General features: G+C 42.1%; 1 long non-coding RNA gene across 1 annotated transcript in view; it reads left to right on the top strand.

The window, feature by feature from the left end:
• The window catches only part of LOC146302850 (uncharacterized), a 36,743-nt gene extending 18,379 nt beyond the window's left edge, over window positions 1-18,364 (top strand). The window contains exons 2-3 of the long non-coding RNA XR_014758143.1: window positions 17,848-17,891; window positions 18,240-18,364. This is a non-coding gene — a long non-coding RNA (uncharacterized LOC146302850). The remainder of the gene's footprint in view (window positions 1-17,847; window positions 17,892-18,239) is intronic.
• Window positions 18,365-25,389: the final 7,025 nt, after the last annotated feature.

Raw genomic sequence — 25,389 nt, forward strand, 5'->3', positions numbered from 1 at the left:
CATTTCAAGGTAAAATTGCATGAAATTGTGCATGGTATTTCAGAATGATGTCTGCCAGTTTAACTAAACAAGTAATCAAAATTATGACAGGCCAAAAGACTGTGCCTAGATTCAATCTTGCGACCTTGCGCATTGCAGGACAACGTTTCAATCCATTGAGCTACCCGCAAGCCAGAGAACTTCCAGTCAGTTTCTGTAAAAAAAAAAAAATGTATCTACTGTAGCATGGCTTGTTCGATTTGGCCAAAGTTTAAACAGCTGTAATTCAATGATCTTTTGACATATCAATGTGAAATTGTGCATGGTACTTCAGAACAATGTCATCCTGTTTAACTAAACATATATTCAAATTTAAGACTCAGTGTGGCTGGATTCAAACCTACGACCTTATAGTTTGCAGGTCATCGTTCCAGCTCGTTGAGCCATTCGCAGTCTTGAGTATTGGCATTTTCAGTTACTGTACAAAAAAAAGCTGTTTCTCCAATGGTGAGCATTGTCAGATTGAGTCCAAGTTCAAACAGCTGTAATTCAGTCATATTTTGACATATCATGGTGAAATTGTTATGGTACTTCAGGGGCGTGTCACCTTAAAGTCTATTAGGTTTGAAAACCCATCATTCAAAATGACATTTGATTTAGTGACACTAACATAGAAGCAATGTGGACATTTATATAAATACACCCCTTTCAGCCATTTAATATTTTATTCAATTGCTATAAGTAACGTTTTTAATTACGTCAATGATACATATCTGTACAAAATCTCAAGTTAATTAGACCTTTGGTTCAAGAGAAGAGGTATTTTGAAGCTTTTCCCAAATTATCACTGTACAGGAAAATAGATCAGGCAGACCTTATGGGTCCTCAGGCTTTTTTGTTTGCCATGAGAAATAAGGCATGCACACCAAGTTTCAGAAGAATTGGAGCAATGGGGTGGAAATACTATCACTTTGAAAATCGGACTTTTGGGCATTTCCTGTGGCGCCCCCTATAGTCTGATGTGGCCCATAGTTGGCGTGAGGGTACCCACTCAGATGTAGTATCACTGTGCCAAATTACAAAATTAGTTACCAATACCATGTTGAGTTATTGTGGCGCAAGGAGAAGAGGAATAATAATAATAAAACTAACGAAAACAATAGGTTTCCTCCTTACGGAGGAACCCTAATAATAATAATAATACCAACAATAACAATAGGTTCCCTCCTACCGGAGGAACCCTAATAATAAGAATAAGAATACCAACAATAACAATAAGTTCCCTCCTACTGGAGGAACCCTAATAATAATAATAATAATACAACTAACGAAAACAATAGGTTTCCTCCTTACGGAGGAACCCTAATAATCACACTAACAACAATAATAACCACAGTAACCAGTAGCGGACTGGCCATCGGGAGAATCGGGAGAATTCCTGTGGGCCGAAGCACTTTTGGGTCGCCGGCCCTCCGACCCATAATTTTTTACTACTAATAAAAATGTTGGAAGAAGATTGAGCAACACGGTTTGCCGGCCCCCCTTTCGCCCAGGCCGATTGGTCTATTCCAAATGAACGTCGATGCAGCCCTTAGTGCCGCTTATACACAACAGTGACACTGACAGATCGAAAGTTAGCTATAGAGACAATATAAAGATGGAAAACCAGGTTAAGAAACGTAAACGTAATTACCTTCACTAGACAATGTTTCACCAATTGGACAAAAGGCAATTTTTGTTTGTTTACGCGCGCAAGCATTAAGCGTGGAAGTCCCAAAGCATCACATCAGGCACAGAATTTGCATGCATTAGCAGGACGCTCGCTGTGGTGGCGTATACAGGACCGGTTCTGGTAGGCTGGTCTGGATCCAGGGCCTATTTTTACTCCCAGTCCGTCCCTGACAGTAACCACAACCTTAATCACAATAACAAAAACAACAACCGGCCATTTTGACAAGAAGAACTTTCTCCAAAAACCTTTTGAGAATACTTTTTGTTTCCCAAAGGAATATTTTACTTGTGTAATAGTTTTAGTTCAAACTGTGACGAAGTGGGTGAGAACACGCCTGTACTCACCACTTGTCACATCAGGCCCATGAGGTCTTACTTGGTTTATTTGAGAGGAGTATTTGGTTTCAGTGAATGTCAAACGGACACAATTTTGATTAATAAAGATACCTTTTATTTATGTTGCAGGATCCAGACTGAGCAAATGTTTGTCACATTTCTGCACACCCATGGTTCTGTGTTTAGATCCACCATTCAGGACTGGTTTGGGAGTATGGAAGCAAATCGTGACCAAAATGAAAATGTATTTCCAGAAATGCTTTTTCATTTTAAGAATGTGGCTGCTTTATTTAACTCATAACAAAATGGGTAGCTCGGTCAGCAGGGAGCTGAAGAAGAGCGGCTACTGACGTCACTCTGCTGCACCGCTCAGATTGCTTTTTCGTTTTTGAATTATGGCAGTACTTTGCGGGCAGACCACAAAAACGAAAAAGCAATATCTGCTTTGTTTTCTTTTTGATTATGGCATAAAATGTGCGGTCTTGAAGAAGAAAATGCAAATACAAATAGGATGATTGATTACTAATTATATTTATGAGTCAAATAATGCAGCCACATTCTTAAAATGAAAAATCATTTCTGGAAATCCATTTTCATTTTCAAATTTGAGTCCAATAATGTAGCCACATTCTTAAAATGAAAAAGCATTTTTGGAAATGCATTTCAATTTTCAAATTTTACATTTCAAATTGAATTTTGGTATCTATTTGCTGGGGTATATTCTGAAAATCAAATCTCAAATGTGTATTTCTTTTTCATTTTAATTAAGGGAAAGATTAAGCACTCTTGAAGAAGAAAATTAAAATGCAAATAGGATGATTGATTACTAATTTCATTTATGAGTCAAATAATGGAGCCTCAATCTTAAATGAAAAAGCATTTCTGGAAATGCATTTTAATTTTAATTTTGTTCACGATTTGCTTCCATATGGTGGATTGTATTACCCATTTTTTACCTCTCGTGCTGCTTCAGAATAGGGTGCATGCGCAATTAGCTTGACTACTTAAATCTGACTTGAATTAGTAGGACTGCGTGAGCTGAAATTGGTCTTTATGGAACCGCTTTAGCCCCACTTGACCTGTTAAGCTAATTCAAGTCTGGTTTGTGACTAAGTCCAACTTATTTGAGCGGCTTTTACAGGCCACGGGTAACTTTGTTTGAGTTATTATGATTTAATTCTGTCAATAACTTTGGTTTATTTTGCTTATTTTTTTCGATTCTTGGAGTGAAGAACATATTTATTAAATCCTCACTTTGTGCAAATCTTTTGAGTCTGCCGAGTCTGCTTGCCTACCACCTTCCTGGACATTTGAGCTACCTCACGTGAACCAAAAAATGTTTGGTGCACGTTTTTTTTATAAATTGCTGACCCAGTAGTATATGCAACAGTAGGTAGCAGTGTTGTGGACGTTTAAATATAGTAACTAACTGATGTATTGTTGTTTACAATGATGGAATACAACTGTACATATTTCCTTGCATTGCACATATATTATTGCTACCTAGTGCCTACCCAAGGGGTCTACACGTTTTTACAAAAATAATAAACATCCATGTACATAGACTAGTTTTATGAAGACTAACAAACAGTATAATAGCCCCACCTGTCATGGTTTACAGCTGGCTGGTACATCGACAGCTGAAGAAAAAAATCATATTCTTCTGCCAGTTGTTAGATTGTGCAGGTTTTAATGGGAAGTGACATAGCAAGCCATCTCACAAACATCCAGATGTTGTTATGCTATAAAACTCTGCGGTACACCTACTGAGAGGGAGATACAGACCACCCATTAGCATACGACAAGTAGAGAGGGTGTGGTTTATGTGTATGTGTTTTTATTTCAGTGTTTCTTTACACAAAATGTACGGCCTGCAGTTCGGATTAGGGTTGGACATTTATTGAGGTGAGGGATTGTCTGTGATAGTGAAAGGAGAATAAGAAAAGGACAGAGTGTAAGATTAAGGAAAGAGAGGTAGAGGGAGTGGGAAATGGACTGAGACACATTAAGATATGGTGTAGGACAGAGAGGAAGGGGGGCATTAAAGAGAGAGAGAGGAGAGATGTTGTGGTAGTTGTGGACTGTACAATCCAGGGACAGGCACCCCAGGCCAAAGCTGTTGTTGGTTCTGATGCTGTATGTGGACGTGGCCTACTTCTCTAGCCGAGACAGAGATAGATGGAGTGATAGAGGGAGAGATAGAGTTTGAGGGAAAGGCCAAGGGAGAAAAACAGCTCAGGAGAGGAGACAAAATAAGTAGATAAAGATTGAGGCAGAGGAGAGGTTAGGAGAGAAGAGGAAGGGAGAAAGAGGCAGATCAGCCTGTTGCTGATCTATTGTTTTACTACAGTATGTGTATTTGTGTGCCTGTGTGTGTAAGTGATGGTCCTGCAGTGACGTAAAGATTGTTTTTAGAGTGTCACTCCTTATCACCGTTTCTCAACATCACTTGATAAGCAAGCCCCTTGAACTAACCTCTGACGCACATGCACACCTACACACAAACACACATACAGCTGTACTATCTTCAATGCTTGGGAAGAACCAGCATTTTTTTTCATGGAAAATGTTAGGAAAATAGTATGTACAGTAGTAGGCAGTTGGCTTTACATCATCGCCCTCTTCTGTGCAGTGTGTGAGAGTGGACAGATCTGATGTTTATGGCGTTGGCTTGCTGTGGTGCTGCCAGGTATGGCGCCTGATTGTGACCTTGAGTTACCGTGGAGGGCTGCAATGTCTGCCTGTATTAGAGAATGCTACAGTAAAGGCCAACTCCTTTCCCACGGTCATTATGCTGTATGTATTTGTGTGTCTGTGTGTGTGTGAATTTTGTCCTGGAAGAGACACTTTTAAGTGCTGTGTCTAGGACCTAGGCGTCAGCAATAATACCAGGGCTTCCTCTCCTTTTGTCTACTCTCCTTTCCCCTCCTCTTAGACTTAATCCGTATCATTAGATCAATGTTGAATGATCAGTCTAAAAGCCTGTTGAGGGGATGCTGAGTCATATTATATTTGTTTCCAGCCTATCTGTATGCACACTCTTTTGGGTTTGAGTGACAAATATGTAAGCCTTTTCTCCATGTCGCATTCCCTGTAAAGCTAGCTGTTGTGTGCCTCAGCGCGGTGCTGTATTTGATCTGAGAGCAGCTGTGCTATCAGTGTGCCAGATAAGAGTGAGCGGTGCTTGCTGTTGCTTCTCTACGCACCAAGAAATATGCTAAATGGATCTTTGTACTGTGAGTCCTCTAAGACACATGCACACACGCACACACACACACGCACACACACAGACCCCCTAAAAAAGAGAAGAATCCAAGCGCAGCAAGGACAAAGGATGCATTACCTAATAGATTTGGCAGAAATACTGGGGCCCATGTGATGAAGCTGGGTTACAGTACTTTAATCAATCACAAGGAGCAGCAGCCAATTTGCGAGGCGGCCTGACAGGCCAGATAGGCTTTCAGACGGGATTAGAAAGGGAGAATGAAGAGGTGACGGTCAGAGACGCATCTGCCCACGCCGCCAGTGTCGCCACCGGGGCGACCCCTTTCCTGCCTCCCCTTCCCTTCTCCACCTGTGATGTTGAAGGAATGCACCTTTGTCACATTCCCGTCTGTCTGATTGTCTGTACGACTGTTTGTCTTTGTGTCTCCACTCCTCTTTCACTTTGTCTCTTATTGTGCTCTCTATCTCACTTTCTCTCTGCCTCTTTCTCGCTCTGTTTGAAAGTCAAATATATTCAGTCTCCTCCAGCCTGTCTAAATGTGTCCCTTAGTTAGTCTTTTCCCTGAATGCAGATGAGTGTTGGCGCTGAGACCTGTGGCTGGTTATCCTTTTCTGTTCTCCTCCCTGCCTGGAAGACAGAACACAGCCTTCAAGGTGGCCCTTAAAGCTGGACCTGGAGCTGAGCAGGTAGAAAAGCCAGGTTCGGCTGTGAGGATGGTCGCAAGGAACAGAGAGATTCCTTCCTTGACATCACACTGAAAGAGAGGAATTGGAGAGGAAACAACAACTCCATATCGCTCCAAAACCCCTTCTGGCATATCCTCCTCTTCCCCTCCTCCCCTTCTCCTCTTCCCAGCCCTCTCCTTCTGCTCCCCAGCCTGCCAGCGAGCCAGCTCATACTGTAACACCTGCCAGCAGTAGACCAGCTTTTCCACTGGATGTATTAATTTCAGATTAGCCATTTTGTGGAGCTTTAGGGTCCCTTCCGTCTACAGCCTTGCCCAGAGCTGAAGCCCAAGTCTGGCTGGATCAATGGGGAAAGCAGCCAGAGCTTTGGATGGCTCTGGATAAGGTGTTAGTTCAGCTGGGCAGATTGATATCAGATGGCTAATCCCCATACATCTTCTCTAAACCCACCTGGCTAAAGCTGTTAACCCAGCTGTAATGGACGAATTAAGATCGGAATGCAGAGACAAAGTTTCGATGTATGACGGTTTTGACGGAATCGATCAGTTATTGAGAACGAGGGCTTTGCCGGGGATTGAATTTGTAATTGAATGATTCTTTTCTGCATAGTCACATAATGCTAATGCTTGCTTGGTCTGTGCTTAGCCGTTTCAGTGTCTCTGGTGGTTTGGTAGTGGATGATGCCCGACAACCTGACACACAGATCAGGGCATCAGTAATGTTGATCAGCTTTGGTTATGCTGGCCATATGCACCCACAACACAAAACAGAAACGTTGGTTAATGAGATGCACGGATGTTTCCATAGCTCTGCTACAGATGAAGGTCATGCCCTCATTAGCGTGGCAGCATCTATTAAGAAGTGGCTGGATGCTATACATGGTAATCATGTTTAGCTCTCTGATGGGGTAGACCTATTACCTTTGGAGGCCTCGCACCACTACTAACCTGTAGTTAAAAGCAGACCACCGTCTACCCACAGTTGCAAACTCAATTACAGTTTCATGGAACTCCGAACAGGCGTTGTGTATTCCAGACGGACTTAATTTAGCTATGGTGTTCTCTAACCTCGTACCTGCGCAGCAACTGGCTCCAGCAACATAATGTTCATGAATCTATTGATGTTTTCAATGAAAAATAGATGCCAGGGGTTTTGCTGTGTCAAGTGCACTCGTGTAGATCTTGGCTTTCAGTAGTGTACTCAGAAATCCCGCTTGTCACACAACAATGCACACTGGCACCTCCATTTTCTTGATTCAACACTTTCGTCTCTGTAACTATACCAGACATTTGCATGTAAATAGAACAAATGTGACACTGTGTGCTGCTGGCATCGGTTTGCTCCCCACATTGAAACCAACAAGTCACGCTTTTTCATTTATTTATTTACAGAAAATCAATATAATAGAGGAGTGTAAAGTGGAATAATACTCCTATGTGTTATTTTCCGGATATCCCTCTTCAAGTTAATTGATACCCATTTTCAAATTGTTTTTCTTCACTTGAGGCTGCTGTGCTTCAGCTGTGCCAGTGATATCTGTGAGCTGGCGTTGGTGGTGATTATGAGTGCAGAGCATGCCTGAGGATCGTGTGGAAACCAGGAACTGATAGATATGCTGCAGTACTATTTCCCAAGGGAAGAAAGCAATGCGCTACTCTATGAGAACATGTTTAAGTGGGATACACTTTCATACGGGACAAGACACCATGCTTGGTAGGAAATTAACTACATTGCATTTTATTTGTGTATCTTTTTTTTAAGGGTGGCTCACTGTTTTGCGTTATCATTGTGATATGCCTTGGGCACACTTATATGGGGGGTTTGATTCCCACCAAGAACATGGATGTCAAGTCTCCTGCAACGTTGTACATCGTGGGTTCAAGTCCCACATTCCCCACATATATTCTACTGTATGCATTGTTTGTAACTTGCTTTGGATAGAAGTTTCTGCTAGTGCTAAATAAGTAAACATAAATTATATTAGTATTAACATCACCACACTGGCTAAACAAACTTGTTCTGCTATTATTTTACAATTAACATCTCGGTCATGTTGTTTTTTCTGCTTCCTTTTTTTCTTTATGTTTGGGTTGAATCTAGTGCTCTGTTTTTTTGTTGGTTGGCCCTTCACCCAGTGAGATATTAGGTTATCCACACACTGTAAAGGTGGCATTGGGTTGCTCACCTCAGATTAAAGCTGTCATTTATTTTATAAAAGGCACTGAGATTAATGTCCTCCCCCCATCCTACACTACATAGCATAGGCCTACTAATACATTATTTGGTTTCATTGGGATATCTAACCTTCTCTTTTTGGTATTGTTACAGAAATAAATTAATGGGCTTTTCCATCAGGATGGATGATATGAATGTTTCATTTTAGGAACAAATATATAAAATGTAAAAATTCAGTAAATGAAAGCTCTTATACACAATGCTGCTTTAAAATTGGGCTAGCTAAGTGTCCCCCTCAGAGCGATCAGAAGGCTTGACTCACCCTGACGACAGTCTTTGTTTGTCTGCTATTTTCCATAACAGAAAAAGGACAATGCTTCAATAACGTTACATTTCTTAGAGCCATATTCAGAAACAAAAACAAAAAGTTCTGCATAGCAATTTGTTCTGCTTGCTAGCCATGTCACAACATATCAGAACTACAATATACAGATTTAATTTTTGGTGAATCAACACACTCTATTTTTGCAAGATGTCGGCCACAACTTTATTTTTGTCATACTAATTCCTAAAATATAATTGGGGAATAAGTGGGTTATACAGGGGAGTCTTCAACACAACCCTGAAAGTCTTATTATCCCATAAATCACCAGAGCCACCGCCACCTGAAATGACATGAGTATATAATGGCCTACACCTCCATCTGCACAGTGTAACTCCCTACTCTGTGATACATAGAACATTTTATTTAGGCCAAGGTGAGTTTCTAGGGTTCCTCTGACCACACACACAAATTAGCCAGGTCCTTCTAGCAGTGTATTGGGGGCTGAGTACAGATGTGTGACACGTCAAAATCAGAATGGGTTTTATTCGCCATGAAAGTTCATACAGACAAATAATTTACTGTGGCAGGTAAGTGCATACATTAAACATATAAGAATCTTCAATATGTACAGTACAAGTCTAACTAATACTAAGGGGCTGAAATATGTAAAACAACAAGAATAAAATATAAAATACCCATAATATACAAATACAACAGGGCAACAGTGCACTATGGCAAGGTGTCTTGTGCAGATAAAGTGTTAGGTGTTTAAGTCAGTGTGAGTTCTTGGCCTTGTTGAAAAGGCCAGCATCATATAATGATATGACATATTGCTGTAATTATTGTCATGATAGTAATGTTGTCCATATCACCCATCTCCTACTTTAAGAATGGCTACTTTCAGAATCAGAATGATGAATGATGCTGATCGATTGCAGCTGAGAACAGGTCAAAAATTGCTCACAGTAGGCTGACTGAGGTTTACGCTCAGACAGATTTCTATTTGCTCTGTGCGGAAAACATTTTGAGGGAACATTGGTCCTGATGGACCGCAGCCTTCTGCCGGAGGGAAGTGGCTGAAACAGAGTGTGTCCAGGGTAGGAGGAGTCGGCCACAATCTTCCTCGCTCGCCTCAGGATCCTCGAGGTGTACAGGTCATCGAGGTATAGGCAGATTGCAGCCGATCATCTTCTCAGCAGCACGGATAATAAGCTGCAGTCTGCTCTTGCCCTTGGCAGTGGCAGCAGTGTACCAGATGGTGATGGAGGAGGTGAGGATGGACTCAATGATGGCTGTGTAAAGTGCACCATCATTGTCTTTGGCAGGTTGAACTTCTTCAGCTGCCGCAGGAAGTACATCCTCTGTTGTGCTTTCTTGGTGAGGGAGCTGATGTGCAGTTCCCACTTGAGGTCCTGGGAGAGGATAGCGCCCAGGAAGCGGAAGGACTCCACCGTGTTGACTGGGGAGTCGCACAGGATAATGTGGGTGAGTGGGGCTGTGTTCTTCCTGAAGTCCACAACCATCTCCACTGTCTTTAAAGCACTGAGCTCTAAGTTGTTCTGGCTACACCAGGTCACCAGGTTGTCAGCTTCCCACCTGTAGTCAGACTCATCCCCACCAGAGATTAGCCCAATGGGGGCGGGGTGGTCCCCAAACTTGTGAAGTTTGACGGACGGATGACTGGAGGTGCAGCTGTTGGTGTACAGGTAGAAGAGCAGAGGGGAAAGGACGCAGCCTTGTTGGCTCTGTAGGCAAACTGCAGGGGGTCAGGGAGAGGGTCCGTGATGGCTTTGAGGTGTGCCAGCACCAGGCGCTTAAAATACTTAATTACCACATAGGTCAAGGCGACGGGTCTTTTGTCATTAAGTCCTGTTGGCCCTGGCTTTTTGGGCACAGGGATGATGGTGGAGGACTTGAGACAGGCTGGCACATGGCATGTCTCCAGGGAGGTGTTGAAGATGCTGGCGAACACCGGACAGCTGGTCAGCACAATGCTTGAGGGTGGCAGGAGAGACAGAGTCCGGCCCAGCGGCGGGGGTTCTGCCTCTTGAAGAGTCTGTTAACTTCTCTCCTTTTCCTGAATGGAGAGCGTTGTCTATGTGGTGATGGGGGGGGGGGCTTTAGTGTGGGAAGGTGTTGTCCAGGACAGCCCAATGTCTTTCAAATCGACAGTCGAACTCGTTCAGGTTGTTGGCCAGGCGAGTCGTTAACGGCGTAGGAGAACCTTGGCTTGTAGTTGTTGATCTGCCTGAGCCCTCTCCAGTGAGAAGCAGAGTTTTTTAGCCTCTCCCACCACCTTGCTAAACATATTCTTCAACTCCTAGAATCTGTCTCCATCCCCACTCCTAAACGCTTCTTCCTTGTCCAAACTTAGCCTTCTGAGTTTCGCTGTAAACCAGGGTTTGTCGTTATTGAAGCTCACCCTGGTCAGGTTGGTATACAGCAGTCCTCACAGAAGCTGATGTATGATGTCACAGCCTCTCTGAGCTCATCCAGACTATTGGTAGGAGTCATCAGTGGTGGATTTAGTGATTTGGAGGCCCCAGGCGAAGACATGCATATGGGGCCTCCTTAACTCCTATTCTCACTTGTTTCAATACATATAATAATGATTAATAAAATAATAATAATAACTAGAGAGGGTACAATTTCTAGAGAAATTGTAGGGTGTGCTTGCGTCGGTTGTAGAAGGGTCCGTTTATTAACTGTAGCCTAATTTTTACAACTGATATTTCTGTATATTTTATACAAAAATGCGTATGCCTATAGAGATTGCATAGATTTAAAAGCATACGTTTTTTGCTGCTCATTTACAATTCAAAATACAAAAAGTGAAGTGTAGAATGAACGGTTGTCTTATTTCCCCTGCAAGAGGGAATATTGATAAGCTATAAAAGCCTCAGTTGAAAAGTTGGATTAGACGAAGATATTGGACAATCCGGTGTAAAACGGTGCTAACCTCTATGACACCTTAAGTTTTTCCCCTCTAGCGATATTTTCAAGCATTTAGCCTACTTATATTGCAATAATTCATTAAGAACCCCCTTGAAACAGGCTATTGTGCAACATTGTCACCAGCAGTATTTCAGATGGAATCGCGAATTAAAACAATACCATCTGCTGACTGAAAATGTGCCCCCAAAAACGTAAATAAGCTTGACATTTATCTCGTCTCTCGTCTCGTCATCTTCCGCTTGTCCGGGGATCGGGTCGCGGGGGCAACGACCTAAGCAGGGAGGCCCAGGCTTCCCTCTCCGCGGCCACTTCCACCACCTCTTCCTGGGGGACCCCAAGGCGTTCCCAGGCCAGCCGAGTGACATAGTCCCTCCAGCGTGTCCTGGGTCTTCCCCGGGGCCTCTTCCCAGTGGGACGTGCCCGGAACACCTCACCAGGGAGGCGTCCAGGAGGCATCCTAATCAGATGCCCGAGCCACCTCAGCTGGCTCCTCTCGACGCGGAGGAGCAGCGGTTCTACTCTGAGCCCCTCCCGGATGACCGAGCTTCTCACCCTATCTCTAAGGGAGAGCCCGGACACCCTGCGGAGAAAGCTCATTTCGGCTCATGCTCATGCTTTTTGCAGATGATGTGGTCCTGTTGGCTTCATCGGGCCGTGACCTTCAGCTCTCACTGGAGCGGTTCGCAACCGAATGTGAAGCGGCTGGGATGCGAATCAGCACCTCCAAATCTGAGGCCATGGTTATCGACCGGAAAAGGGTGGAGTGCCATCTCCGGGTCGGGGAGGAGATCCTGAACCAAGTGGAGGAGTTCAACTATCTCGGGGTCTAATTCACGAGTGAGGGAAGAATGGAGCGCGAGGTCGACAGGCGGATCGGTGCGGCGTCCGCAGTGATGCGGGCTCTGCATCGGTCCGTCGTGGTGAAGAAGGAGCTGAGTCGAAAGGCGAAGCTCTCTATTTACCAGTCGATCTACGTTCCTACCCTCACCTATGGTCACGAACTATGGGTAGTGACCGAAAGAACGAGATCGCGAATACAAGCTTGACATTTATTTAGGGGGAAATGGCTTATTCAAAAAAAAGTTTGCTGGAAGCATTTATTGTCAGTAACAATGCCAAATTTGGTCTCAGTATAGAGACCTGCGTGGAGAAGCTGACCCTGATAAATTGTGCAACGAGCAAGCTAGCCTACAGTACCAGCTGTTGCTAGCCAAACTTCACTGAGCAGCACTTGTGCAAGCTGCCGCATCATTGGATCCCAGTGGAGAGAAAAATGACGTTTCCTTCAGTAGTTTCAGTTTGGCAACTACTTGTTTACTCTACTCTTGTCTTTCTCTTTTGTGCTCTGCTTGGGGAGTTGCGTTCCATTTAGCAAATTGTTTTTTGCATTCACTTCACTCTTCTACTGTCTCATATTGACCAACTGAAATGACGTGCTTTGCTGCGCAGTTGCTGCAATCGATGGAATAGTCCACAGTAGAATGGAGTGGGAGGGGAAGCCTGCGTTGACACAAATAGAATAAACAATCTGTTGGTACTTTCTTGATACTTTTGGGGAAGGTTTGGCTTTTAATTGATTTGTATTATTATTAATATAGTTATTATTGATCATATAGTATTTTTATGGAGTCTTTCAAGGGCCCCCCTGGCAGCTAGGGGCCCCAGGCGGCTGCCTACTTTGCCTAATGGGTAAATCCACCCCTGGCAGTCGTGAACATCCTAGTCAGTACAGTCCAAGCACGCCCGCAAATCCTCCATAGCCTCACTAGTCAACTGTTTTTATGTCCTCACAGCAGGTTTACAGAGCTTTAGTTTCTGCCTGTATGCAGGAATGTGGTGGTCAGAGTGTCCTAGTGCTGCTCTGGAGACGGCGTGGTAGGCTCTACTGACGGTAGTGTAGCAGTGATCCAAAGTGTTCTTCTCTGGTTGGGCATTTAATGAATTGTCTGTATATGGGCAATTCATGGGTGAGATTGCCTTTATTAAAGTCGCCTAGCACAATAACCAAGGTATCCGGATTTGCTCACTCAACACTCAGCATCTGGTTTCACATGTGTGCCTCCTTAACGTTGGCCTGTGGAAGCGGAGGCATGTCGACGCAAACTTGGTGAGTAAAAAGGTTTGCGGTTAACAAAAAATGATCCCAGATCAGGAGAATAGTGCTGCAGAATCACTGTCACATCTTCACACAGTTGGTGTAAAAACAAATACCACCGCCTTTTGATTTGCCGGAGTTTAAACCCTGCTAGTTGTAACGCAGAGTCTGGGAGAGTCAGGTCACTCAGCCATGTCTCCGTGAAGCACAAATGGAAGATGAATGAAAGTCTCTGCTTTTCCACACCAGTAGCTGAAGTTTGTCCAGTTTGTTGCTCAGGAAATGCACGTTGGAGAGAAATATCCCCGGTAACGCTGTACGAACCCCCTGCCAAGGAAGTCGCACCAGTGCACCGGCCCGTTTACCTCTCTTACCATGCTTTGCCGCTAGGACAAAGCCGAGAGTGGCTTTGACCATACCAGTGTTTCCTCTATGTTGATTTTGTCGTGGCGGTCCGCCACGGCTAAATTTCTGCCACCACGGTATCAGAAATAGGGCTGTACAAAATTTTAGGCCGTCTATCAGCAGTGATTGTTAGAGTGCATGTCGGAGAATAGCACGGACATACGCTTCACACCGCAGTTGAGATGGCATGTGTGCGTCCTTGGGAATTGTAAATCGTATAACTTGTCAGTTCATTTAAGCCCGGGGCCGGATCCAGGCGGGGCCCCCCCAAGCTCCTTCTGACTTCAGCCAAAATGGTTACATGTTGAAGCTATGAAAAAGTCTGTTAGTGCTTTCAGTAATATGCTTCTTTTTTTTTTTTTACCAGTGATTGTCTGGTTTATAATGGGCAACATATGTTAGAGCTCCGCATCCACGTTTGCTACGGTGGCCCTGAAGTGCAAATCACACCCCCTAATATGAGTACATCCCCCAAATGAAAACGCTCCCCCCGAATACGAGTCAACTCCCCCCAAATCGGATGACTTGTTCACCTCCCCCCAATACAAAAACACGCTCCCCCAAAAGGAAAACGACATTACATTAACTCTGAACGGAAAGGGTAGGTACTTCACTTTAGCGCTGATTGGATGCTAGTAGGCTAAGAAATTGATCGACAGAAGTAAAAAATGCAATAGCCTGACAGAGTTACGTGCACCAGGACATTTATTTGGGTATCGAAGCATGTAGCATAGACTACGTATGCAAAAGCATAAATTGCGTGTTAAACATAGCCAAACAACTAGTTCACGTAACTCTGTCATTATCATGAACTTGATCGTTTTGGTTGGAAGGAAAGAGGAAACATTACTGTTTAAAATTCAGAGTCATGACACTACTCTTTATTTTAATCAGGGTCATTCCTATGAAATAATCTCAGATATGCTGTTAACGTTTCACAATATAAGTAGCCTATGCGCACGCTAAAAACGCAGTTGAAGGCAGGACTTTTCAGAAGAAAAAACTAATAGTCCACTACAGAAGAATGAAATGCCACAATCACAGAGTAACGTGGACCAGGATAGTTGTTTGGCTATCGATTTTTACAATTAACACGAAATACTTTTGCCTAAGTAGCCTACTATTTGCTACATTCTTCGATAGCCAATTTTTTTTTTCTGGTTCACGTAACTCTGCCAGGTTATTGAATTTTGTACTTCTGTCCATCAATTTCATATTTCTTGTTAGTTAGCCTACTGCATCCAATCAGCGCTAAAGTGTAGTACCTACCCTTTCCGTTCAGAGTTAATGTAATGTGTTTTTTAGTTAATGTAATGTCGTTTTCCATTTGGGGGAGCGTGTTTTTGTATTGGGGGGAGGTGAACAAGTCATCCGATTTGGGGGGAGTTGACTCGTATTCGGGGGGAGTGTTTTCATTTGGGGGATGTACTCATATTAGGGGGTGTGATTTGCACTTCAGGGCCACCGTAGTTTACCGATAAAATTTAAATCAACCTCGAATCTCCACTCACTTGTTCTCGAAATTATTGTTTATCGGTCTTTTGTGGAGGGCTTTTGACGAATAGTAAAGTGTAGCATTGGTGTTTAATGTTAGACCCTGGAATTTCATACTTCTGTTTCAGTTGTAATCTTTATTTGAGATACACGGATTAAAGACGTTAACAGTGGTCGCTTCTTTTAGCTTCGTTAGCCATCGATTCTTGCGTGCGTGTTTGTACCTACAAAGAAAAACCTTTTATCATGCATCGATTTCTGATCCCAAACCATCTACTACTGCCCCAGCGACAATGGATATTAAACTCATACTCCAGAGCAGGCAGAGCGTGCTGGTCCGAGTGGAATCACTTCCCTGTCTTTCGGTACCAACGTTACCGCTGCTGGGTGAAGGCGAGCATGATTTGAATCCAATGCGGCCTGTTCTGCAAACGTACCCCATGCGCATTTTCATCCAAGGTCCTAGGCATCGCTCTCAAACTTGGTTAGAATACTCAGTCAAGCTACATGCATGTTTCTGCTTCCCCTGTCGACAATTTGGAGCCAGAAATGATAAAGACATCACCTTCATAGACAAAGGTTTTACCAATTGGAAAACAGCAGCGGTTTATTTTACATAGAGCTCAAAAAACTATTTTGCGCTCAAATGAATGCCCAAACATTTTGCTCGCGCGCTGCGCGCGCTCGCACTGTGAAGGACCCTGTCCGGAATCAGATCGAACCGAGGATATGTCACCGGTTTGGGTTAAGCCCCGAATGTGTATAACGTCTGGCTCCGTGCCTGATTAACACTCAGATCGTTAAGTAGACTCAAAAATAAGAAAATAATGGTTATATAAAGAATTATACGACCCCCTTCCGTAATCATAATGCCCCCCCAGAAATGTTCACTCCCCCCCCCAGTCAAAGCAGGCTGCATCTGGCCCTGTTTAAGCCTGTTATTGTATTAGTCTATAGTTCTTGCTAATTTAAATTAAGTTAACTGGTGATTTTCGTTGTTTGTATTCTTCCCCGGGCTAGCTAAGTTGCACGTCTGTTGATTCGATAGCGATTGCTGCCTTTGCTCACGTTTGTATTGTAAGTGCATTATTATGCACAGTGTTGTGCATGAACGCGTTCAAAATAACGCTGTTCATTGAACACGTTCATTTTTATGATAATGATGTAACTTAATGACAAATAATGAATTGAACGGTGAACACGTTCATGTTATCTGAGGTCTAGCTAAAACGTTACGGAATGTTTTCCTTCTCCTGAGGAGAGACGCTGTCTAAATCGAATGCTTGCACCATGTCGCTATCAGGCTAGGTCTGAAGCATAAGCGCAGAATGCAGTAGGGTTCAACAAGTTTATTGATGCCGAGTTCTCCTCGGAACAGAGCGGGCAATATTTTCAACAAAAGGTAATCCAGTATAGCCTGGCTGCCAGCCCAACTTCTCCGCGCCCACAAAAAAATGTGGTCGGGAAGTTGGGTCTGGAGGGTCTCGTATTGGGAACAACTACATAAAACCAGGATCGGGACGGACCAATGAAATTGCCTATAAATTGCTTTATACGATGATGGACAGATGATCAACAGTAACGTAATCAACAACGTCACGAAAGAGCCCTTGGGTTGAATTCGTTTTCAACAAACAACATATTACGTTGCTCTGATTGGTTGTAGGTCTATCCAATTGAGCGAAGAGGCATTTATTTTACGAGTTCGGTTGAAACACGCCCAGTAGTCACAGCCCAACAGAGTTTTCAGACTCATATTCTGACTAGAATTATGAGTATGACAACGCCAGGCTAAATCCAGTAGTGAATATTGTAGGATTACGGCTCAGAACAAGATGGACTACAATCAGTGTAAGTAGCTAATGTAAATCGCGTATGGTTATGTAGGCTATAAAACAATTTTGATGTCTTGAATTGGACAATAAAGTTAACGTTGCCTATCCAACTTCAACTTTGCTGTCGAAATCTCGACACCGGAGTGGTTTTCAACGTCAAACAAACGACATGATTAGAGCTAGCTTACGTTCAGTAGTTTTAGCGAACTGTAAATTGTTGTCTACTCTTTGTTTATTTGTTTAATGAAACAGTAGCGCGACATATGTGAATCAAGTATTGTTCAACATATTTAAGTTAGCTAAACGTTTAAAACAATTCTGGTACAATTATCTGTTCACTTATGATAATTTTAAGCATTAGGCCTACGAACTACGACTATTTGTTTTGTTATATTGAAACCATAGTGCGATTTTGGCAAGCCCAACTGAAAGTGTCTTAAATGATAAAACCAGCACATTAATACAACTTCAAAAAATTATAAAGGCAAGTGGATTTGATCTGTCAGCTAAATTAAATCTGCAGCCTACTGTCTTAAAAATTAACCATATAATTTGTGTAGGCCATCATATACGGCCTGAATATGCTGAGTAATCTGTCCCTGCAGGATGCAGAAAAGGTCTTCATCTCTGGACCAATCATCGGAGGAAGGTAGAGAATGTACATTTTCTGCACAATGCCATACAACTTTATCATCAACTAATACCTTTATTATCAACCACTTAAGTACTGCTAATTAATGTACACTACTTTGTTAGTGTAACTGATATTTATGCTCACCTAGAAGTAATATTGTCTGTACTATTTGAGCGAAGTGGAGGAGATTGATAGGGGGATATCTAAACAATTGTGCACTAAAGGGAGACCATTCAACTAGTAAGTAGTGCTGTTACCGACTTCACAATCGGTGGTTTGAATATTGAAGGGTCTGGAAAAGTCAAATATCCACAATGTTTTTTTTTTTTTTTAAGTTTTTCTTGCCTTTGTCTCTCATTGAAGGATGAAGTTGTATGGAGGTCGATATGGAGGTTTAGATGGAGTGATATGGAGGCCGGATGGAGTGATATGGAGGGGTGATTGTCATTGTCTGAGAATTGTTCAAAATAAACAATGTATATCTTGAATCTGCCCTGAGAGTCGCCCTTGTGTCTTGCCTCTCTAACATTACACATTTGCCATAGCAAACAGAATAGAATATAACTTTTCCAGAACTTTGAGGTGTCAGACACATACAACATGTAGCATGCACACAGGCATGTGCAGTATTTACAGGTTTATGAAAGATGATCGGGGGGGTGTTCCATCAACGTCGATTAAGGGAAAGCAAGACTTATTTCGCCAAGTCTCACTTACTTTAGCGAGAGTTCTGTTTTATTATTCTAGTTCTAGCTATGTAACCAAGGTTCGAAACTAGCCTGATCCGTGTCAGGCTAAAAGTCAAGCTAAACTAAACTGTTGCAAATAATTTCAAAGAGGCGGAAACAGAATCTCAAAAGACAGTTCCGTCGAGTAAATTCCTACGCGCAAAGCACTTTAGTCCGTGTTCGGAAACGTAAATTCAGACTTTTTGAAGTGCAGACATGAATGATTCTCGTGTTTAGGCCTACTTCATCTCCAAAAAATATATTAATTTAAATTAACAAGTTAAGAAATAATGTCACTTTATCTGTTTTCAAAAGCCATTGGTTAATTTACATAAATAAGACCTTAGAAACTAAGCAGAGCGTCAAGACAAGTCACAATCAATTATAATACGGGTGTATGAAATCAAGCATTCTGATTGGTTGAGAGGGAGTTCCGGGGTGTGCATTATGTAAGGGATAATGCCCGACGAGGTGTCCAATATCACCTGATAATGGACGATGCACCTAACAACACCCTGAAACCCGTACATTATTGACGATAAAGTACTGCCTCTCGTACCTTATTGTTTAATTATGGCGTATCCGTTCTTTGACAAGCCTGTGGTGGATGAAGGTGCTCAGATTATACAAAGAGCGTTTATCCCACCAGCCCCAAGGGTCTTCAGAGACAGAAGTAATGCTTCCCTGACCCATATCTGTGGAAGAAGTATAGGTTCAGCAGGCCCAGCATAGTTTATCTAGATAGATTTAATTGTCATTCTTAAAAAAAAAAACATAAATAATATGTGTATATATATAGACTAGAGAGAGTAGATTATAGTAGTAGAAAGGAGGGTAGTAGACTGCTGCAGTCTATGTAGGTAGGCCTAGACCAGCGGTTCCCAAGCGTTTTAGGCCACGCACCCCCTACTACATCCCAACCGGGTTCACGCACCCCCACTCCTCCACACATAAAAAAAAAAAAAGCAACAGCCTATTAAGCCGCATTCAAATCGTACCAATGAGAGAACAGTTTGCTAGCGTGTGGAGTTTTTTTTACAAGATTTAGTCCGCTGTTAAATGTTGCAGTTTAAACAAAAACCGAACAAAGGGGCAACAGCAACATTTCATCATATTAATCCCTGAATCGGAACAAAGCAAACAAACTACATGGGTGAAAACGCCCTGTTTTAGCAGAGTAGGTTTCTGCAGTGATCCTGGCGTAAGTATTTGACCCAGTGTTAACAGTGCAGTTGAAAGAAACACGTTTTCTGAACTAGAAATATTTATTTGACAGGAACACATCAATTTATATGCTAAAGTCACGTGCCAATCTTGTTGGCGTTCATTGGCTAACATGTACCTTTAAATAGCCTGAGGAGTGAAACGGGCAAAACTAGCCTGGCTAGCTAGTAACGGAGGTCGCTTTCTCAGGCAAATGATGAATGAAACAGGCTTGGTTGAAGAAATCCGAGATTCTGGTGATCTTCAGCAGGCTCGTATCTACCAAAGGCCCTGACGTTCTAAGTGTAGAATGGAGTGACAAACAACATTGTGCAGACTGCCAGTGAGCGACCGGAGTCTGAGGCTAACGTCAAAACACTACTGTACAGTAACGGGGACGCAGTCTCACTCAGATTACCAGTTTTACACAAATCACAAAAATAACTGGACCAGCTGGCAAAAAGCAGAATTCCCAGATCTCTTGAAAGCTGCCCTGCTCGACTTTTTTCGTTGTAGGACTGACTGTAAAACTGTAAAAAAGATTAACTTTGTCATGACGTGAAGACATGGCTGCCGCCTATGCGGTCTACCGGACGACATTCTCACTCAAATTTCAAGACTTTCGTGCCCCAAATCAAAAATCTGATGCAACAGATCAATGTGGAATCGCTTTCTCCCAACAAGGTTGTCCTCCTCGACCTTTTTGGTCTTTTAAAATCAAACTATTGGAATAATCCGTGTAATTCTCTAGCCGTTATAAAGGCTATATTTTCCCCGTTTTCTGCCACCATGCTGCGCGCGCATCCCGAATGTTTACAAACAAATAATTGGTCCGGATCCCTGTCAGACGGGCAAGGAGGGCAATACGCAGCTAGCAGGACCCATTAGCCAATCAGAAAGCTTGTACTGTCGTTGCCATATAATAATTCATATTACAACAATATACCACCATTACATTTTTCCTCTCGCGCACCCCCTAGAGGCAGCTGGGAATCCCTGGCCTAGACTATGTAGTCTGCTGGAATCACACACAAGGAAGCAAACCCACTGTAGCCAAGCCTTGACACTGTTCAGTCTGTCTGCATCTATGTCTTTGCATGTGGGATGTTCTTGAATTATGCCAGGAAATATGAAGGGTATACCTTGCTCCAAAGCAGTACCTGAATATTGTCAGTTTTTCAGCTAATCTTGAAACACAAAGAATCAAGGAGACTTTTTATTCAATTGTATAAAGTATTTTCATTGTTAAAAGTAGCCTATGTTGACAAGCCTCTATATTACCTCTCCTCAGCTTCCCCAATATTATAGGTGCAATATACTGTCCCCATGGGTGTATCCAGGCCCACTGGAAGACACAGGGGGTGACTGCCTGGTGCTCCCATGGTTGAAAGTGTTTCTAAAATGCCCTCGAGTGGCAAAAATCAGACCAAGTGCCCTACTGTCTGCCATTCACATTGTGAAATATTCCCAGGATGCCCCACGCAAGAAATAACAGTGTGCCCTCTATAAATGTAAAAACATGTCTTAATGAGTTCCTTTATAGTATAGAAAATGTGATGCAGTACCCTATAAGGTGCCCTTATAATGGCCTAAATTGGACGGTTCCCATGCCCTTACTTCCAATGGAAAAAGGTGCTGTTATGAAGTGCCCTTCATGCTGCCCCTACATGACAGTGTCCCAAATGTTGCCCATTAGATGCTGTGCCCAACAGTATCCCCTAATGTTCCCAGTAGGGCATGCTTTCCCAAAGTGAGACTGTGACAACACTTGGCACAGCCACAGTCTGTCATTGTCCAAGCCCCCTCTGGATCTGTAGAGGCAGACTATGTTAATTGGAAATACTTGTAATATAATAATGGTAGTCATGCTGAGCAATTTTAAATGACGGTTCTGCCAAACAAAGTGCGCAGTTTTGGTCACCTTCTAATCTAAAAAGTCAGTGCTGGATCTGTGCAATAGTCGTTCTAGTGAGTCCCTATTTTAGTCATGGTTATCTTTCCCTTTTATCTTAAAGCTCAGCATTTAGCCTATCAGTTAATAAATGCATGTGGCAAAGTTATTTTGAAATAATGTATTGATTTTCAAGATGTGAAGACAAAACATTATTAGCCCACATCAAGTGCAATTAACCATGGCCTTCTTCAGTGTTTTGTATTTTATCCTACAATTTTCAATTGCTGCCACGTTCTTTTTTGGGTTATTATTCTCAATCTCCTGTTGAGACAGACTAGGCTGTCGGAACGGTTTCAGACAGCTCATCAAATTACGCTAATTATCAGTAGGCTTATATGCATATATATATATATATGTGTGTTAAGTAGATTTGGTAGGTCTACAATTTACGCATGTTAACGGTTGTAATGGTTTGACAAGTTGTCTCCCTTGTCATGTTAATTGCGGCAACATTGCCCTTTTTGGGGACAACTCCCAAAAAACTCCCAAAAAACTCAAAAAAACGATTTACGCTGCTGAAACAACACCCCTCTGCTGCTTTACTTTTTGCGACATAACCTCTTTTCGAAGATCGCCTGATCTGGGCTGCACAGTCATATGGAGCTAAATCAGGGCCAAATGTTTTGTTAATTCGAAAAAGAAATCTTTAATCAAAAAACTAAAGCTTGACATTGAAAATGTACGTTTTGGTCGAAAACTTGAAAAATAAAACCATGTATTCAAAGAAAAAATAAGTGTACCAATTTTTTTTTCAGGTTGAATACAATTTCGATTACATTTTGGAATAATTTTGAATAAGTTATTCATTTTCATTTTTCACTTTCATATTTTCACAGTTTCACATTTCATGTTTTCAGATTCAAAACTTTTTATTTACGGCTTCAATTTTTTTTTGGAGTTTCACTTTTTTTTTTGAGTTTCACTTTTTTTTTTTGAGTTTCAGACTTTTGGCCCCAATTTTGCGTAGGGGGCAGGGCTTCAACTCAGAGGCGGGAATTATGAATGACACCTTAACATAGAGGCAGAAGACTCGGCAGTTTATGTTGGCGGAGAGGACGCCATGCCGACTGCCGAGTCTTCTGCCTCTATGTTAAGGTGTCATTCATAATTACCGCCTCTGAGTTGAAGCCCTGCCCCCTACGCAAAATCGGGGCCAAAAGTCTGAAAAAAAAAAAAAAAAAACTGAAACTGAAAAAAAAAACTAAAATTGAAGCCGTAAAAAAAAAGTTTTGAATCTGAAAACGTGAAACTGTGAAAATATGAAAGTGAAAAATGAAAATTAATAACTTATTCAAAATTATTCCAAAATGTAATCGAAATTTTATTCAACCTGAAAAAAAAATTGGTACACTTATTTTTTTCTTTGAATACATGGTTTTATTTTTCAAGTTTTTGACCAAAATGTACATTTTCAATGTCAAGCTTTAGTTTTTCGACTATAGATTTCTTTTTCGAATTAACAAACCATTTGGCCCTGATTTAGCTCCGTACAGTCAAAGCTTATCGGGGTCTAGCTTGAATTAGCATTGCCTGTTAGTGGAACAGCTTGAGGCTTATGTCTCAGTTGACGTTTACCCAAGTGAGACTTCATGTTATCGCGACTTGCGTTAACGACGTTGATGGAACACCCCTCGAATCCACTGACATGTGGTCAATGTTTTGAGTCATGTCCAATACTTAACAGTTTGTCCTAGTGTAACGGGTGTAAACCTGTGAAACTCACTCCTCAGGTATGTAATGGGCTACCCGCGTCAACGAATAGCTAGCTTTTCTTTGGCGTAGCTGGTAGTAGTTGCGCTTGGCAAGTCAGAGGTTGTGCGTTCGAGCCCAGCGAGTGGCAAACAACGCCTTGTAGTGACATAGCGTGGCCACGCCTGTTACATACCCGTCACACTAGCATGCCCATCCACACCAAAGGAAGCATCCTCATGCAGCCCATTCAGGGATGGATTAACCAACGGGCCTACCGGGCCCAGGCCCAGGGGCCCATGAGCTCAGGGGGCCCCTAACCCAGAGCCTCTGCGTGACATCGCTGTTCTATACTTGATATGTACTAGGGTATTGATATGATGATATGCGCCGTAGCAGGTATATGCTAGGCTTAAGTCATTAATGTCTTTAACAGGGCCCCAAAAGTCCTACTGATTAAAATTAAAAATAGCCTAAACATTCACTTTGAAGATAGAAACCTTCATGATACCTTTCAAGTGAGTGTTTATCCCCTCAGTTTATCTATAAGACTTTAGAGGGGCTGTGTACTCCATGCAATATGGGCCCTTCAACTTTGTAGGGAGAAATCCAAAAAGCAAGTGCAAAACAATAGCATTAGTCCGACCTAAGCACCCCCAACACACTATTTATTGAAGATATAATATTGTTAAGCCTATGATGGTAATTTTTCAAGAAAGAGAGAGGGTTGTGTGGGCTACAAATGTACACTATGGTTACAACTATCAAATATTTTTGTAATATAAACGTTGTTTATTTTGTTGATTACTCGAGTACTTTTAAACAACAATATCAATATTATTCCTGACAAAAAAAAGAAATTGTTTTGCCAAGAGAAATGTTTTTTTTTTTGCAGTGAGGGGGGGGGGGGGGCACTTGACACATCCAGGCCCGGGGGCCCAGGGTTTCTTAATCTGTCCATGAGCCCATTCATCCACCATAGGTTCACCACCAGCAGCAGAAGAGAAGGCAGCAGTGGATCCTCCGCAGCCCCATCCATCCCACATCACACAAAGAAAACTTATTTTTTTCTGTGTGATGATGATATGAAATAAAAAAAAAGTATAACTGATTTGAGTTGAACTTAAATTTCCTCAGATGACTTTGATATTTATTTTTAATAGAGCATAGAATAAAATATTGAAAGGAATCACAGAATAAGTATTTTTACAGGGAGAAGACAGGACCATGTGTGTGTGGAATTTAATTATTTGCAGTATCAATCAAGGATTTACTCATGTTTAGTAGTTGTATTCCCAACAGATGTGGTTACATTCTCAGGACATAATGCATTGTTGACTTTGGCACTTTGCTGAAGTCAAACCCAAATAAAGCAACTCTAGAACAAGTTCAGAGTATCTGCAAATGTGCCCCAATCATTAAGGCCCATGTTGCAGGGTGTACATTGGTACTCTGTAGTCCCAGAAACGTTCACTCCAGTCACTCCAGGCATCACACCTGTCCACATTTATATATTTTCCACTTTTAGGCTATTTTATCTTCCTTAATTTGCTTACTTCATTTGATCAAATTACACTGGATCTTGACACCTATGGAATATGAACATTTGTTTCAAATTGTATGTGATTATAATTTATTTTACTATCCTATGTTTATTATTCAAACATATTTTCAAATATGATACCTTTCTATATTATTTGAACATATTTTCAAATATTATACCTTTCTATATAATTGTCTCATCAAACATCATCACATGCCAGATTTTTCCTTGTTTCTTGCCTCTCGCAAACCATTCAAATATATAGTTGCGATCTAGTGACATTGTTAGGTGGCGCTGTCAGGGTCGTAGACCTGCGGTCCTGAAACTGCAGTCCTGAAACTGCAGTTCTCCGGGGTCTCTGGCTCTGCAGGTTCATACTACTTGTGAGGCAAACTT

The sequence above is a fragment of the Hypomesus nipponensis genome, chromosome 1, assembly GCF_054491055.1.
Source record: "Hypomesus nipponensis isolate SF chromosome 1, ASM5449105v1, whole genome shotgun sequence".
NCBI lineage: Eukaryota > Metazoa > Chordata > Actinopteri > Osmeriformes > Osmeridae > Hypomesus > Hypomesus nipponensis.